The sequence below is a fragment of the Myotis myotis genome, unplaced genomic scaffold (assembly GCF_014108235.1).
Source record: "Myotis myotis isolate mMyoMyo1 unplaced genomic scaffold, mMyoMyo1.p scaffold_m19_p_25, whole genome shotgun sequence".
In the NCBI taxonomy this organism is placed as follows: domain Eukaryota; kingdom Metazoa; phylum Chordata; class Mammalia; order Chiroptera; family Vespertilionidae; genus Myotis; species Myotis myotis.
Window position 1 is genome coordinate 3498899 of NW_023416330.1, and position 9467 is coordinate 3508365.

Consider the following 9467-nt stretch of genomic DNA (forward strand, 5'->3'; position numbering starts at 1 on the left):
GCTCAAGACCGTCTGGCCCACGTGGCCCCGTTTCCACCGCGCACACAGGCTCCTGGCAGCCAGCTTGTTGTACCCGAGGCATCAGCTGGGAGAATCATTCCATGATGAGAAGACAGGCCCCAGAGAAAACCTCCACATGCTGAACCGTGGGGTGACCCAAAGAGCAGCCGACAGCCGTGTGTCACCTCGAAGACAGCACACCTGTGGCCTGGGTCACACACGCACCCAGAGATGCCAATCGGCGGTTAGTATCTCACTTTCCCATGGGAATGGAATGCTGCCACGAGCTGAATGGTGTCCCCCAAACATCATATGTTGAAATACTAACGCTCACTGACCACATTTGGAGATGGGGTCCCTGAATAAGGCCAGACGGGCGGGGCCTGATCCAATCTGATGGGTGTCCTTATACGAAGACCAGAAGAGACCCAGGGGTGCAAGCACAGAGGGAAGGCCATGGGAGGATGCCGTGAGAAGGCGGCCATCTGCAAGTCAAGGCCAGGAGGTGCTGAGAATGAGACTCTAAAGTGGGATTTGGCCCTGGCTGGTGTGGCTCAGTCGTTAGAATGCCAGGCCTCTCATCAGAGGGTTGAGGGTTCGATTCCCAGTCAAGGGCATGCACTGGGGTTGCAGGTCTGGGTGTGTGGAGGCAACCAAGTGATATGAGTATGTCACATGAGGTTTCTCACTCTCTCCCTCCTACTTTTCCCCCCTCCTTAAAAAAAATCAATGGAAAAAATATCCTTGGCTGAGGATTAACAAATAAAATAAAATGAAATGGATTTGGGAGCTGGTCACTGCTCCGCTGGCGGCCCCGAGGACCCCACTGCTGGTGGAGAGGTGGCGTTCCCATCGCCCTGGAACGCTGTGGCAGGGTCCTCGTTAGTACTCAGTGGCGGCCCCCCGGGATGGAGTACTGGTGGGAAGGAAAGTTCTGAGAGGCGGGGCAGGGAGCAGCAATAAGTACATGGCCCAGATGGCTGTTGCTTGATGCTGTGGGGGCATTTGAAGAAGGCAATGAAAGGCTGAGCGTGAGTCATCACCACCAGAGGGCGTCCTGAATGGCATGGGAAGGGACTCTGCCCTACCTCCAGCCGGCAGAGCAGGCGGGCTGTGCCCAGGGGGTGGTGAGCAGGGCAGCGGAGTCCAGGGAAGGCTGACTTCCCAACCCTGGCTCTTCTTCCCAGAGCGGGAAGGAGACTCAGAGACTCAGGATGGGATGTCTGGGTGGGATCACATCTGAAACCCTAGACCAGTGATGGCGAACCTTTTGCGCCCGGCGTGTCAGCATTTTGAAAAACGCCAACTTAACCCTGGTGCCATGTCACATATAGAAATTTTTTGATCTTTGCAACCATAGTAAAACAAAGACCAATATTTTTGATATTTATTTTATGTACTTAAATGCCATTTAACAAAGAAAAATCAACCAAAAAAATGAGTTCGTGTGTCACCTCTGACACGTGCGTCATAGGTTCGCCATCATTGCCCTAGACCCACAGGGACCCTCTGAGCCTACAGAAATGGCCCCTCCTCGCTGTCAGAGGCCAGCTCTCCACCTCTGCTTGAGGGTGATGGAGAGGCCTCTGCTTTGCAAGGCAACATGTGTCCTCCATCCTCAGGCTCACCCCCCAGGTCCTCGCCTGGGCACCAGCTCAATGACTAGGGTCAAGTGACAACACAGCCTGGCCTGGGATGTGCTGGTATGCTCAGGGAGCGGAGAGTGTTCCCTGAGGAAGAAGGCAGCTCCGCCAGTCCACCTGGCAGTCGGGGGCTGGGCCTGCACTGAGGCCTGACCCCCCTGGGTCAAGGGAGGGGATATGAAGTTGGATGAGGGGAAGTTTGCTAATATGGGCGCATTCTCCCAGGACACAGTGTTCAACACCTTGACAAAGATCCTGGTTGCACAATAAATGCTTATTGATGGAATGAAGGACACTTTAAAAATGAGACATTTGATTATGCAAAGAAAAAGTATCCTGAGAGAAACCAAGATGGCAGCATAGGTAAACACCGGAAATTGCTGCCTCCCACAACAAATTCAAAAATACAACTAAAAGATAAAACGGACATCATCCAGAACCACAGGAAGGCTGGCTGAGTGGAAATTCTACAACTAGAAGGAAAGAGAAAAGCACACTGAGACTCAGAGGAGGTGCGGAAGTAAAGTGCGGAGGTACAGAGGCACACGTGGAAAGGGCTGGCAACTGTGGACTCGGTTGTCTTTTTCAATCGGGAGGGAGTCTCAAGCTCCCGACTACTCTGAACTCCAGTTCCAGGCGAGTCTCTGGGGACCCAGACTCATACGGGGAGAAACTGGACTATCTGGCAGTGGGCGTAACTCAAGGGCAGCCTTCTCTTGGAGGTACTTGCAGCGATTACTGGGACACTGAGACCTGGGGCCTCTTAGGGTAGGACTGAGGAGCAACCATAGCTGCTTGCTCCACCCTGTTGACCCCCTGAGACCCCGCCCCACCCAAGCTGTGTGCAGAGGCTTTTGCATATGAAAGGCCTGGCCCTTTGCAATCTGAAAATTACCTAACAAACTGCAGCTGGGTCAGAGAGACCCAGAACTTCCAAGAGAAGGCCCAAGGCCCCACAGCAGCTTGCATTGCTTCACAGCTGGGCCTCATCTGGGCACCTCTAAACCTCAAACAAAGAAGAGGAATCTGCATATCTCTTTGTAGCTCCTGCTGGGTAGCCTCAGGCAGAGGCTAAATTAGCGCCTCCTTAGAGATCCAAGAGCCAGTGTACCCAGTGGTCAGAGGGAGACCATCCAGATTACAACTCCTCAGATCCATAAGGGAAACACTCAAGGGGCAGACTCAGTGAGCACCAAAGCCCCACTGAAGCAAGTCTTGCCTCATAAGGGTGTCTCCAGCACATAAGTTCTCCCACCATAGACACAGCTGACTCTCACAGCCAATTGGCCTGGAAGTCAATTCCTCCCAGTGATCCTACAACAACCAAGGCTTAACTGCAACAAGGCTGTGCACAAAGCCCACAAAGGGGTGCACTAAGAGTGTGCACCTCAGGTAATTGGGGAGGCTGAGCCACTGGGCCCTATAGGACACCTAGCACACAAAGCCACTCTATCAACACAGGGAAGCATAAAAAATGCAGAGACAAAGAAACAGGTCACAAATGACAGAAATGGAGGAAAGCAAACTACTGGATATAGAGTTCAAAACCACACTTATAAGGTTTTTCAAGAATTTTCTAGAAACCACCGATAAATTTAATGAGACCCTCAAGAAATCTAGTGAGACCCTCGAGGTTATGAAAAAGGACCAACTTGAAATTAAGCATACACTGACTGAAATAAAGAATATTATACAGAGATCCAACAGCAGACTAGAGGATCGCAAGAATCAAGTCAAAGATTTGAAATACGAAGAAGCAAAAAACACCCAACCAGAAAAACAAAAAGAAAAAAGAATCAAAAAATATGAAGAATCAAAAAATAGTGTAAGGAGCCTCTGGGACAACTTCAAGAGAACCAATATCTGAATTATGGGGGTGCCAGAAGAAGAGAGAGAGCAAGATATTGAAAACCTATTTGAAGAAATAATGACAGAAAACTTCCCCTACCTGGTGAAAGAAATAGACTTACATGTTCAGGAAGCGCAGAGAATCCCAAACAAAAGGAATCCAAAGAGAACCACACCAAGACACATCATAATTAACACATTGTTTGCGGGTAGTTTTTATCGCGCGCTAACAGGTGGCGCGGGCCATTTTTGCTAATTTTTTGCGCAAATGGCAACGTTCAGTAAAATTACGATAACTTTAGTTTACGTATTTATACGTTACCCGCATTCTACTGCTAGTCTATAAAAAACGTATTAATATGTGTCCCACGCTCTACTACTTACAGTCAATGTAAAACGTATAAATACGTTTCCCGCATACAATGTGTTAAAATGCCAAGAGCAAAAGATAAAGAGAGAATCTTAAAAGCAGCAAGAGAAAAACAGTCAGTTACTTACAAGGGAGTACCCATACGACTGTCAGCTGATTTCTCAACAGAAACTATGCAGGCCAGAAGGGAGTGGCAAGAAATATTCAAAGTGCCGAAACCGGTTTGGCTCAGTGGATGGAGCGTCAGCCTGCGGACTGAAGGGTCCCAGGTTCGATTCCGGTCAGGGGCATGTACCTGGGTTGCGGGCACATCCCCGGTGGGGGATGTGCAGGAGGCGGCTGATCGATGTTTCTCTCTCATCGATGTTTCTGACTATCTCTCTCCCTTCCTCTCTGTAAAAAATCAATAAAATATATTTAAAAAAAAAAAGAAATATTCAAAGTGATGAATATCAAGAACCTAAAACCAAGATTACTTTACCCAGCAAAGCTATCATTTAGAACTGAAGGTCAGATAAAGAGCTTCACAGATAAGAAAAAGCTAAAGGAGTTCATCACCACCAAACCAGGATTATATGAAAATGCTGAAAGGTGTCCTTTAAGAAGAGGAAGAAGAAGAAAAAGGTAAAGATACAAATTATGAACAATAAATACACATCTATCAACAAGTGAATCTAAAAATCAAGTGAATAAATAATCTGATGAACAGAATAAACTGGTGAATAGAATAAAATCAGGGGCATAGAAAGGGAATGGACTGACTGTTCTCAGGGGGGAAAGGTGTGTGGGGGGTGCAGGAAGAGACTGGACAAAAACCGTACACCTATGGATGTGGACAGTGCGGGGGGGGGGGAGGGGGAGGAAGGGCAGAAAGTGGGGTGGGAACCGGGTGGAGGGGAGCTATGGGGGGAAAAAAGAGGAACAACTGTAATAATCTGAACAATAAAGATTTAATTAAAAAAGAAAAAGTATCCTATCTAATAAAGAGGTAATATGCTAATTGACCCTCATGCATTGCAAAGATGGTGGTACCCACAGCCAATAAGGAGGGAATATGCTAATTGACTGCCACACCCTCAAAGATGGTGGCAACCACAATCGCAAGATGGCTGGCATGGGAGGGCAGTTAGGAGCAACCAGGCCTGAAGGAGAGGGCAGTTGGGGGGACCAGGCCTGAGGGGGAGGGCAGTTGGGGGGACCAGGCTTGCAGCAGAGGGCAGTTAGGGGTGACCAGGCTGGCAGGGGAGGGCAGTTGGGAGCCATTGGGCCAGCAGGGAAGCAGTTAGGTGTTGATCAGGCTGGCAGGGGAGTGGTTACAGCGTAATCAGGCAGGCAGGCAGGCGAGAGGTTGGGAGCCAGCAGTCCTGGATTGGGAGAGGGATGTCCGCCTGTGGGATCGGGCCTAAATTAGCAGGCGTACATCCACTGAGGGGTCCCAGATTGGAGAGGGTGCAGACTGGGCTAAGGGACCACCCACTCCCCACCCCACACACACACGAATTTTGTGCACCGGGCCTCTAGTCAAATATATAAGAGAAGATAACTTCTAATTGGGGGAAATGGGTGGATTAAAACAACTGAAAACAGAACAAAGCTGTTTCCACTTAAATGGGCACCATATCTTCCTGTTAAATGTCTAAACTCTGAGGAACTTTCATCTTAACTTTCTCCAAAAACTAAAAGCAACTGGAAACTAGTTAAAAGAGAATATAGGTGAGGAGCCAATTAAATTTAATATAGAAAATACACACTTGCATTAGTATAATAGGATTATTACTAAAAAATAAAATAAGTCCATTTTCTCTAGAGGGGCCTAATATATTAAGAATATTTGGGCCCCACCAGTGTGGCACAGTGGTTGAGCATCCACCTATGAACCAGGAGGTTGCGGGCTCCAACCCCAGCAGGGGGGTGTGCAGCAGACAGCCATTGGTAATGTTTCTATCTCTTTCTCCCTCTCCCTTCCTCTCTATGAAATCTATTTTTTTTAAAAAAATAAAAAAATAATATTTGGGGGAATTCTCTTTGGGTGTGAACATTTATAAAAATATACCTCCCCAGTTTTCTTATTTTACTAACTAGTGGCCCAATGCACGGATTCACGCACATTGAAAGGACATTAATTAGAAGAAATATTTTAATATCGCTATATGCCCTTTCTCAATAATAGAAGTGCCAGAGATGAAAGAAAACTAGTAAAATGTATATGAAAATAATATATAAATTGATTAATAAATAAACAACAACAACATGCTATAACAATAAAGACATGACCTAAAAACAACAAAAACATGATATAAAACAAAAAAACATGATATAAAAACGATGACTGATAAATTGATTAAACTTATTGTAATATCTCCCTGTACACCACAATAAGAGTAAAAATACTTTCAGAGTGCTTGACTAATTTCCCTGGTGACGAAGTATTTGCAACTTTAACATCACACACTCTTCGAACTCGAGAGAAAGCAACATGTAACTGACCATGTTCGAAAACGGGTTCAGGTAGGAATATTCCTACTCTGTCTAGAGTTTGTCCTTGTGATTTATTAATAGTCATTGCAAGTGCTGGCATCACGGGAAACTGTCTTCAAATTAATTTAAATGGGAGGCCAGTGTCAGACAGGGACAAATCAATTCTTGGAATCAGAACCACCTCTCCTCCCACAGATCTTGTTAATACTTCAGCTTCGATTACATTAGGTCAAAATCTTGTGATAATAAATCTAGTACCATTACAAAGACCTCATTTACTGTTATGATTTCTCCTTAGCATGATGATTGCACCTACTTTCCATTTTAATTTATGACACAGCATTCTCAAAGGAGTAATACTATTAAGAAATTCGATGGAAATTTTCCCTTTTTGGCATCATCCGTTGAATCAATGGAATCATAAATGGATGGAATCATCACTCAATGCACCAGTCAAGATTTATTTTTAAATTGCCAGTGTGCGTTATATGTATCGGCCAGTCAGTTGGTCAGATGGTTGGATGGTCAGATGGTCGGATGGACGTGCTGTTGGCCACTTAGCCTTTTATATATATAGCTATGCTTTCTTCTTATTATTATTATGTTTTAATCCTCACCCGAGGACATGCTTAGAGAGGAGGGGAAAGTGACAGGGAGAGAGGAAGGAAAGGAGAGAGAGAGAGAGAAACATCAATGTGAGAGGGAAACATTGATCAATTGCCTTCCGTGCCAGGGATAGAACCCGCAACCCAGGTATATGCCTGACAGGGAATCGAACCAGCAACCTTTCCATGCACAGGGTGATGCTCAACCAACTGAGCCATTTCAGCCAGGCTATTGCATTTTCTTAAAGCAAAGTTCCCACAATGTCTGGAATGTGTCATTGCCTGCCCCCTTCCCCCACCCCACCCCATCTCCCACACTCCCCCCAAATACACAGAAAACCTCTCCTACCCAAAACAACAGATCCGGGAGGTCTGTGATCAGCTTTTCAACTCTGTCTCCTCAGAAGGAAATCATGATCAATTATTGTCTTCTCTAAAATATGCTGACTTCACAAGCTAGAAAAATATAGACTTTGTAAAACGTATTTCAGTGATCACTTAAATGAATAGCAAACAAAATTTTAAATGCATTTAAAAAAGCTCTGAGCATGAATTAACATGCACGCCTGCACATACACCCACTGAGGAACCCAAACCCTAAGGTAAGTCCGGAGCTAGTCGCTGAGTTGGTTTTAAAACGTGTCTTTACCGTCAGGACAACACGATCACGCTTTAGATAATGTCATGACTAATTTTCCTGTAAGTAAGTATATGTAACCCCCCCTTGCCTAGGACAATATTAGTACCGATCTCCACACAAGACCTATGGCTTTCTCACAGCACGAAGGGCTTTTCCCCCCTATTTAATCTTTCTAAGTAAATAATACCTTCACTTGGTATAAACCTTAAGAAGGACAAAGAGTTACATAATGAGTATTAGCCCTGATTTTCAAGAACTGAAGTCACTGTGATGCCCTCTATGGTGATGATAAAACCTTTAAAAAAAACACACCCAGATCTTCCGAACCCTGACCCCGTTCGAGAATCAGCGATTCGATGCGCTGCTTCCACTGATCCCGCGTGGACTAGCCACCCCCGTTTCTGTTCTACCCCCAGCACCCTGAGCTCACCCTTCCCGCTGAGACCGCCTCTCCAGCTACTTTGTAATAAGAGTGTTTTCTAGGTTGAGTCCGAGGCGGAATTGGGCGGGAATGTGTGCTGAAAGATCTGGAAGGTGGAATTCGTTTCTGAATGGTTGGATGGTGCCTGAATTTGAGCAAATACCAGACTGGACTGGGCTGTGCTGCCCGCACCCAGCTGCCTCACAAAGCCCCGTGACATCACACAGGGGCCCCAGCCAGCAGGCGGAATCCAGGAGTGCCAGAGCCCGTAGGGTCCTCCAGAGGGTCCGCATCCTCACGCCCCAGCTGAGGAAATGGGAAAAGTCTCCTAGTGGGAAAGCCCAAACCCTAGCCTCTCTTACATTTTTAACTCCTTTTTAAAAATTTATTTTAGCCCTAGCTCGTTTTGCTCAGTGGATAGAGCATTGGCCTGCAGACTGAGGGGTCCTGGGTTTGATTCCAGCCACGGGCACATGCCCAGATTTCGAGCTCAATCCCCAGTGGGGGGCATGCAGGAGGCAGCGGATCAATGATTCTCTCTCATCATTGATGTTTCTCTCTCTCTCTCTCCCTCTCCCTTTCTCTCTGAAATCAATAAAAGAAATACTTTTTTAAAAAAAGAATTTATTTTAGAGAGAGAGGAAGCAGGGGCAGGGCGGGGGAAGAAACATCAATTTGCTTTCGCTCATTTGTGCATTCACTGGTTGCTTCTGTGTGACTCTGACCGGAGGTTGAACCCGACACTTTGGCATATTGGGACGATGCTCTAACCAACTACCTGGACAGAATTAATTCTTTTGAAATAAAAGAACAAGCTTTCAACATATCGCAATCAACTTAAAGATGAGCCAAAGGGTCATTGGGCCGCCTTTTAACTTTTTACTCTACATTACTCAACATTTAGATGTTAGCAGATGCGTTCAGCCAAATGCTTGTGAAATTTCCTCTTTCTTGGCATGTCTGAGCAGATCCGACCCTCCCCGGGTTGAGAGGCTGACTCAGTGTTTTGCTTGGGACCAGACATCTGCTTCCAAGTATGTGAGAGGGCAGGGCGGGGCCTTCTGATACTTCTCTGCCCAGCTGTGGTGGCAATAATGACCTCCAAGCACAGCTCAGTCGCCTTTGGAAAGGCTCACAGGGAAGGTCCTTCTTTGTCCCTTCATAATAAGAGTAACATTCAAAAGAAACCTTTATTCATAATAACCCTCAGCTGGAAACAACCCAAATGTCATCAATAGTAGAATGGGTAAATTGTGGTCATTCCTATAACGAAATGCAGAACAGCAGCACACGACTGAACCACAGCCACACGCAACAACATGGAAGAATCTCACAGCCATAATGAACAATAGGAGCCAGACAGAGGAGTTCATAGTCCTGTTTCTATAAAGCTCAAGAAGAGGCACAATTAATCCAGACTGACAGCCACCGGAGCAGCGGTCGCCCGAGGGTGGGGTTGGGG